Source organism: Mirounga leonina, unplaced genomic scaffold, assembly GCF_011800145.1.
Source record: "Mirounga leonina isolate KUSES-001 unplaced genomic scaffold, KU_Mleo_1.0 Mir_174, whole genome shotgun sequence".
Classification (NCBI taxonomy): domain Eukaryota; kingdom Metazoa; phylum Chordata; class Mammalia; order Carnivora; family Phocidae; genus Mirounga; species Mirounga leonina.
Genome location: NW_023270451.1, coordinates 23,967,728 through 23,975,719, shown reverse-complemented (window position 1 = coordinate 23,975,719; position 7,992 = coordinate 23,967,728). Strand labels below are relative to the sequence as shown.

The 7,992-nt window shown below is 38.8% G+C and overlaps 1 pseudogene; it reads right to left on the bottom strand.

The window, feature by feature from the left end:
- Window positions 1-4,129: 4,129 nt before the first annotated feature.
- Window positions 4,130-4,231, bottom strand: LOC118021456 (annotated as a pseudogene).
- Between the last annotated feature and the right edge of the window lie 3,761 nt (window positions 4,232-7,992).

Here is a 7,992-nt window from a genome sequence, read left to right as displayed (position 1 = left end):
ATCACCTTTTCAGTATCTATAATGGGTATCTTAAAGTTAACTGGGTGAAAACAGAAGATTTGATTATTCTCAAACCTGTATCTTTCATCCAGTCTTTCGCATCTCAGTAAATACCCCACCTTCTTCCCAATTGCTGAAGCCAACACTTTAAGAACTGTTCTTGAAATCTTCTTAGTATTTAATCTAGTGGCAAGCCATGTCAACACCTGCAAAGCATTATCCCATGTAGTTGATAACCCTGCTTGCCTACCGAGCATCTATTTCCCCCTTACTCTTTTCTAACAAATCTTTTTTTTTCCCTCAGGTATCTATCTGTTCACATAAGCCATGTGACTCAAGGCCAGTCAACCCCATACCCAGTTCAGGGTGGGCTCTGCTTAATCTTTAGTCAGTCATAACTCCATCTCTCATACAAATGAATGGATGATGGATGGGCAGGCTTAAATAAGTATGGGCCAATAAACAATCGGCGGGGGGCATCTGGTAAAGAGGAATCCTGGCTTATGAAATAGCCACATAAAGCAAGCCTCTCTATAGGTGTGAATAAGGAGCATGTAGTCTTAATTGCTAGTGGCAGTTATCTAACAACTATTCCAGTTTGAGGCCTAAGATAATTAGTCTGGAAGAATGTGATTCTTTGATAATATCATTGAGGCTGTTGTGGCACTAAACTTCCTGTAAAATAAGCATACAAATATCTTTATTTAAGACATCTTAGGTTGGGTATTTGGTTACTGGTATCCAGAAACAACTGATAAATTCAGAATCTGTCTACTCCCACTTTCTAGTATCTTAATCTAAACCACCACCATCATTCACTAGGATTTTCTGTAATGATCGCCTAACTAGTCTCCCTACTTTTACTTTTTCTGCCCTACAGTCTTTTCTGTAAAAAATGGATCTTGTTGAAATTTAGACCATGTCATCTTTAAATGCCATCAAGGACTTCTTAAAGCAGCATAAAACTAAACTCGTAAAGCCCATTATAATCGGCCTCTGCTTATCTCAGTTTACATCACTTGATTTTCAGTAATGTCTTATTGTGGTCACTTCTGAAAAGTAAATGAAAGATAAATCACTAAGCAGAAAGTCATTATACTCAATTGCTTGAATGCACCAGAGGCCTTTCCAACAGTTGGTACCTGGAAGGCTTGCCCACCTCATCCTCACAAGTCAAGCCCTTAGAAGGTCCGGCAGAGTCAGTATAGACCAGGAAATAGAGGAGATACTTTTTTTTTTTTTTTTTTTTTAACAGAGATGACTTTTACCTTGCTTCTTGGTTATAAGGCACAAATCCTTATAATAGGCCGTGTCATCTCATTGGTTGTACCTAGATAATTCAAACCTTGTATCTTTCCAGAAGATCACCAATGACTGTGAGATATATATATATATATATATTTGTTGTTGTTGTTGTTATTGCCTGCAGTGAATGTCTTGGAGAAAAAATTTCCGTAACTTTTTACTTTGCCCAAAATATGACATCATTGTTCATTAATTATTCAATACATTAATTACATGAATCCTATGTTTTCAAGAGTAATCCTTAAGGTAAAATGATGTTCTCTTATCTATATTAGTGTTGATAAATGATTTAATAAGGACGTTTGAACTTTGCAGAGCTCATAATCAAAGACTCATTGCATTGTAGAAACCTGTGGTTCAAGTTGATAGGCTATATCCTAGTGATTTTGATGATGATATTTCCAAGTAGAGGAATGGACAGATTTTATGAAAAGAGCAATTGCTTTTCTTTGCTAGGGCTAAGAAGGTCACTATCATTATTAATCACAAAGATGACAATTTGTATTTAGGTCATTTAATATTTTTCAGTAATTTCCCCTCTGGTGATTAAGAACAGGGTGTATATATCTAAATATATACACAGATAGGTAGATACAGATAAATAGATAGATATAGATAGGCTAAATTACTTTGGCTTTGGAGACATGTATCTTTCCTCTGAAGCAGGACTATAGGAAAAACATTTCATGGGATAAAGAAGTCTTGCTAAAATGTGTAAAAATTATAAGCAAAGTTTTAGATACTATTGATTTATATATTGGAGAAGTTTCTTCATATTTTACAATTTAGCTCATTAAATTAGTAAAACATTTTGGAAGCTAAGTTTTCACTGATACAATAGTCTCAGTCTGTATATTACTAGTTGACATGGCATAGGGGATTAATTGCTGTTAGATTTTATTTTGTTTTTCAAATTAAAATTGCTGATAGACTAACAATGGTCTCTCTTTTTAATGCCATTGAAAGAGAGCATATATACTTTTCCTTTCCCTTGGAAAGCTTTTTCCTTAATTTTTCTTGAATGAATGAAATTGGTAATCTCATTTTAGAACTGTCACAGGTACAGAAAAGTCTAGGATATTCAGCCAGGAATTTGATGAGTGATGTCTAATAGTATTCCTAGGAGCTTGTGGATGAAGGTGTGAGGATAGGGGTCCACACATCCCCCTTTGTTTCATTTGGACCTTTTCGACCTTTACTTGTGTTAGACATTGGGATTCAATGTAGGATTTCATTTGAAAAATCGATTTCACTGCCTTTCTTTAAAGTTTGATAACAGTGATCTAGATTTTCTATGACATTGGCAATTTCTCCTAAGTACTGCTAAGTAAGTTAGGTTTTGCTTTCTGTCCAGATTCAGGGTAAAACCACTACATACTGTGAAAATTATAAACATTTTTTTTTTCTAAATTTGCTAAGTCTTAGGCATCTTTATATTTGTCACCATGATGTTAGACTTACAGAATTGGACAGATTCTTAAGGAGCATCTACCTCTACCACTTCATTTTGCAGTTGAAGAAATAAACCCAAATCAATTATGACCTGTCCCCAAGGTCACATAGGGCAGAAGCAAGAAAAGCTTCTACTCCAGTACTCTTTCCACTGCATTGAACTTTCTGTTTTGGGGATTCTAACTTCATCAATCTAGAATAAGGAATAGTTATTAAATATTAGGAAATATAAATGGTATAAAGGAAGGGATGAGAACAAAAAGCACTGAAGAAGAAATTCGTTAAAAAAAAATATTTATTGAGTAGCTACCATGCATCAGGCACTGTGTATTTACTGAAACTAAACTGTTAACTTACATACAAAATCTACCTGTGCTCTATACAGTGTTAATATAAGTTGTGATAGATAGATAGATAGATAGATAGATAGATAGATAGATAGATAGATAGATAGATAGTTTCTGGCCTTTGGGTTAAAACAATTTCTGTTTTACCCTCAAGAGGCACGCAGTCTTGTGAAGAAGAAAAACGTGGCAACATGTAGTTAATAAAGCAGTGCTTGCCAGTGAGAAGTGGGGCAATTAGAAGCTGCCCCCAAGGATTGGCAGGAGGCTCAGGCCTCATTCTGAACCAGGGCCCAAAATGCCAGGATGCACGGAGTTGCCCCTCATGCATGCGTCTCTTCCTGGCAGCAATGTGATGTGATGTGACAAGGAGCCAAGCTAGAAGGCTCAGAGGACCCAGAGGACCAACTCTGTCACTGGAGACCCTCTGCAACCTGGCAGACACTCTCCTTCCATCCTCTCTCTTGTTATCTCTTGCCCAACTCTCTTCACTCAATTACCCTCCATTCTCCCACCTGTCTTACCCAGTGCTCTCCCTTCTCTGTACCTCTCCCATGGCAGGTATTACCTCTGCTGGAAAGGCTTCCTAAGTCAGATCTCTTTGTTGAGCATCGGCTGTCTGTCCAGGGCAGAGAAAAAGATACACAGGGCTCCTGCCTTGATAGAGCTTAACTGTTAGTGGGGGGTACACACAAACAAAACAAAACAAAAAAAAAGCTGGACATTGGTTTCAACTTGGCAACCCACAGTACATTGCCCTTACATTGATAACAATACTCAGATTTCCTTATGGGTAGTTAACACCACCACCTCCCCATCATTCCCCTCCAGTCTTCAGGAAGCCAAGAATTAAGGTCCCCTATTCAGCCCAAGCCAAAAGGATGAAAGCCTGTGGCCAATTCTAGGCCAATTAAACTCTTTCTCAGACTTTCTATCTCAGAGAGATAAAAAGATGGGAAAAACTGTCCCAATTCATTCCTGCTTCTGAGACTCTTCTCCCTACCAGGGTATCTTGGATTCTATCTTTTTCAAACTTGGCACTTCAACATCATCTTTGATTCTTTTAACTCTCACTTCCATCAAAGTCCCTTTTAACGAACTATAGAAATGATCTCTGAAAGTATAGTCGTTCAAAGTCCCTTTTAAGTCAAGTTGGTTTCTGTCACTTACAACAAGTTAACCCCAATTGGTATCTATGTTTGTGAAAGATTCTGCAGTTCTTCATTGGATATGACAACACAAACTGCTAGAGAAGAACAGGACCTATGAAAGTTTAGGCTCTTTGTCTCCAAGTCCAAAACCTGAGTCACTACCAAGACATGGTGACCCTAACCCCCAAATGAAACTTTTAGCTCTTTGTTACATGAACAAGCTTGGTACCAGAAGACCTGCTACATAATAAAGATAATTCCCTTCCCTCAATCATCTTCTCCCTTCCTGCTTAGAGGCAACTTCCTAAGAAGCCATACCGGGGTCTCTTAGGACTGTGAAACACTGCCATTTTTTTCCCCAGTTTTCATTTTGATCTGCTGAAGTACTATTGCACTGATCCTCTGTGGAGTGCTGTTGACCTTGTTCGCTGATTGCTTTTAGTGATTCTTTTCAGTGATTGATGGCATGACTGGACAGTAATGAAAACAGAGTTGGTTCATGTTATCTTATCAGGATTAAAGCCTGAAAACAAATCTAATTTTCCTTTATGGGAAGGAGAAGTAGAAACAAAAGATTTTGATCATTTTAAAGTAACATGAAAAGAAGACTGAAGGATTTAATATGGTAAAAGGAAAAGAAGCATAACTATTAGATTCCTAATGGAAGAACTGGTGGTGCTCTAATTTCCTTGTTAACAATAAATACCATTTGCATACCAGGCACGATATACATACTAGCCCACAGATTCTCCAGATAAATTTATGATCTAAGCTGGGAAGAAAAGACATGTGGGAAATGTAAAAGCTATCATGTGAAAATTGAAGAGATTAGAATAAGAGCTTTGGACAGCATAATTGGAGATCTTTCCCCTTCTGCAGTACCTCTATAAAATCGGAAAAATTCAGTTTACAGGAAATAAAGATACTTGGAAAGTTCTTAAATTCTTTGAGTTGTTTTCCTGCCAGTGATGATGAATATGAAGGGTTAATTAAAAACTAGTATAACACAGAATGTTAGATATCTGTAAATATATTTTAAATTAAAATTCTAACCCTAATAATACTTGAATGCAAATTACAAGTACCTCGGACTGTGGTAGGCCCAATTATAGAAGGATGAACTGTACAAGAACATTTCTTGTCCTTTCACATTTTCCCTGCAGGAATAAATAGGTGGTTCAATCTACAGGTAGAGAGAAAGGCAGCAGAATAGCCCATTGTAGTATCATTACATTACTGTAATCATAGTTTATATGTCAATGACTTAATCTCTAGGCCTGTTTTACAACTGAAAAATGGGGATCTGTATCAGTCAGGGGCAGGGCCCCTGCCCACCTATAAATGCCTCTAAGGAAATTGGAAAATGCCACCCTTGCCTTCAGCAGAAGGTAGCCCCACAAGCTTGGCAAGTGGAGCACAGGCTAGATTTCAGCCACTACACTTTATTTTGCTGGGTTCTCTTGTACAAAGTACAGGGTTTTTTTGTTTTTGTTTTTGTTTTTTTTTTAATTTATCTGAGAGAGAATGGGAGACAGCATGAGAGGGGGAGGATCAGAGGGAGAAGCAGACTCCCCGCTGAGCAGGGAGTCCAATGTGGGACTCGATCCCGGGACTCCAGGATCATGACCTGAGCCGAAGGCAGTTGCTTAACCAACTGAGCCACCCAGGCGCCCCAAAGTACAGTTTAGATAGCTGTATGTAGCAGCCTTGGTCTGAGTTCTTGGTTGCCTGCAACAAAGACCAACCCTAAATATCTTAAGTCAAAGGAGAATTCACTGGCAGGGATTTGGGGCTGTAGGGCTATGAGAAAGTGACAAGAGCTAGGGCATCTCTGGCATCAGGACCTTAGTTAACCAAGGTTTCAAGTCAGGAGCTGCCTGATTCTTGGGCCCTGAATACCACTACAATGAATTTGGCCTCTGCCTGTGCCCTCCTCCTTTGCATTGCCCACTCACTGGCATTTACAGCCCTAAGAGTGGTGTTTGATTGCCTGGTCGCAGGGTGTACTGGGGAGCTAGTGAAGGAAGGAAGGAATGAAGGAATAAACAGGCTCCCTCTTCAGAAATGGGAAATGGTAGTGAAAGGTGGCACTTGGTGCCCTCCCACTAAGACTACACACCACTTGAATTATCCCCAAGGGGAATTGCTATTTGTATCTTTGGGGTAAATACCCAGTAGTGCAATTACTGGGTTATAGGGTAGCTCTATTTTCAACTTTTTGAGGAACCTCCATACTGTTTTCCAGAGTGGCTACACCAGCTTGCATTCCCACCAACAGTGTAGGAGGATTCCCCTTTCTCTGCATCCTCGCCAACATCTGTCATTTCCTGACTTGTTAATTTTAGCCATTCTGACTGGTGTGAGGTGGTATCTCATTGAGGTTTTGATTTGGATTTCCCCGATGCCGAGTGATGTTGAGCACTTTTTCATGTGTCTGTTGGCCATTTGTATGTCTTCTTTGGAGAAATGTCTGTTCATGTCTTCTGCCCATTTCTTGATTGGATTCTTTGTTCTTTGGGTGTTGAGTTTGATAAGTTCTTTATAGATTTTGGATACTAGCTCTTTATCTGATATGTCATTTGCAAATATCTTCTCCCATTCTGTCGGTTGTCTTCTAATGCCATTGTCCATATTATGAAACAACAAACTTCCTTCTACTTATATGTAGTTCTTTTGATGGAGTGATATTCATTTATTTTAAAAAATACACTTTTTAAGACCTAGTGATGTTCTAAGTTCTAGTTTATCTATTTTTTTAATAAGTAAAACCTAGATGATCTTATAGATTCCTTGTAACAGTCTAGTGGTAGAGACAAGAAAAAATAAGTGTACATATTTATAAATATGTAAGTATAAATTATTCAGGGAATAATTTTAAATAAAAAACAGGGCTCAATAATAGAGGATAGCAAGGGTGAGACCTTAAGAAAGGATGATCATTAGACTTCTCTGACGAACAGATGAGTCATGATCTGAAGATTGACAAGAAACCTCTCAGACAGGTAGGTGGTGAGGTAGAGGTCAAGGATGTAGGGAGTAAGTTGCGGATGGGGTTGGGGTGTAAGTGGTGTATATTATTCAGTATGGGCCAGGCTTAAGCTGTAGTAACAAGTAGCCCCCAAATCATAGTATCTTAACACTTAAAAGTTTATTTCTTGCTTTTCTCTGGGACAACTGTACTCTTTTGGTGACTCAGGTCCATCATATGGACCTCCATTTCCACACATGGCTGTCGTGTTCTCCACCAAAATGAAAGAGTGAGGGGGAAGGTTATGCAATACTTTTCTCCACTGTTAACAGACCATTGACCTGAATGAGTTCACAGCCCTATCTAACTGCAGTAAGCTGGGATGCTGAGGGAGGAGTGGAGAGCTGTATATTGTGGGGCACTAGTTATGCTTTCCTCAAAGAATGTGGGAGTAAAAGGGGAGCTAGAGCATTCCAGGCAGAGAGAAAAGCCTGGAGGAAGGTCTGGACATAGGATTATGATTAGCATACTGCAGTACTGTTGGGTTGTAAGAGATCATGCCACCTTCTGTAGCCATGTAGAATGTGCACACTTGAAGAATGACACTTGAAGAATTATTCTAGTTACTGGAATTCAGTAGAAAATCATGTCTTTCATACAAAAATATGGCTTCTAGGACTTCTGGGGAAGATGACAGAGTAGGAGGATCCTAAGCTCACCTTGTCCCACAGATACACGTAGATAACACTCACATTAGTGTAAATAACCCAGA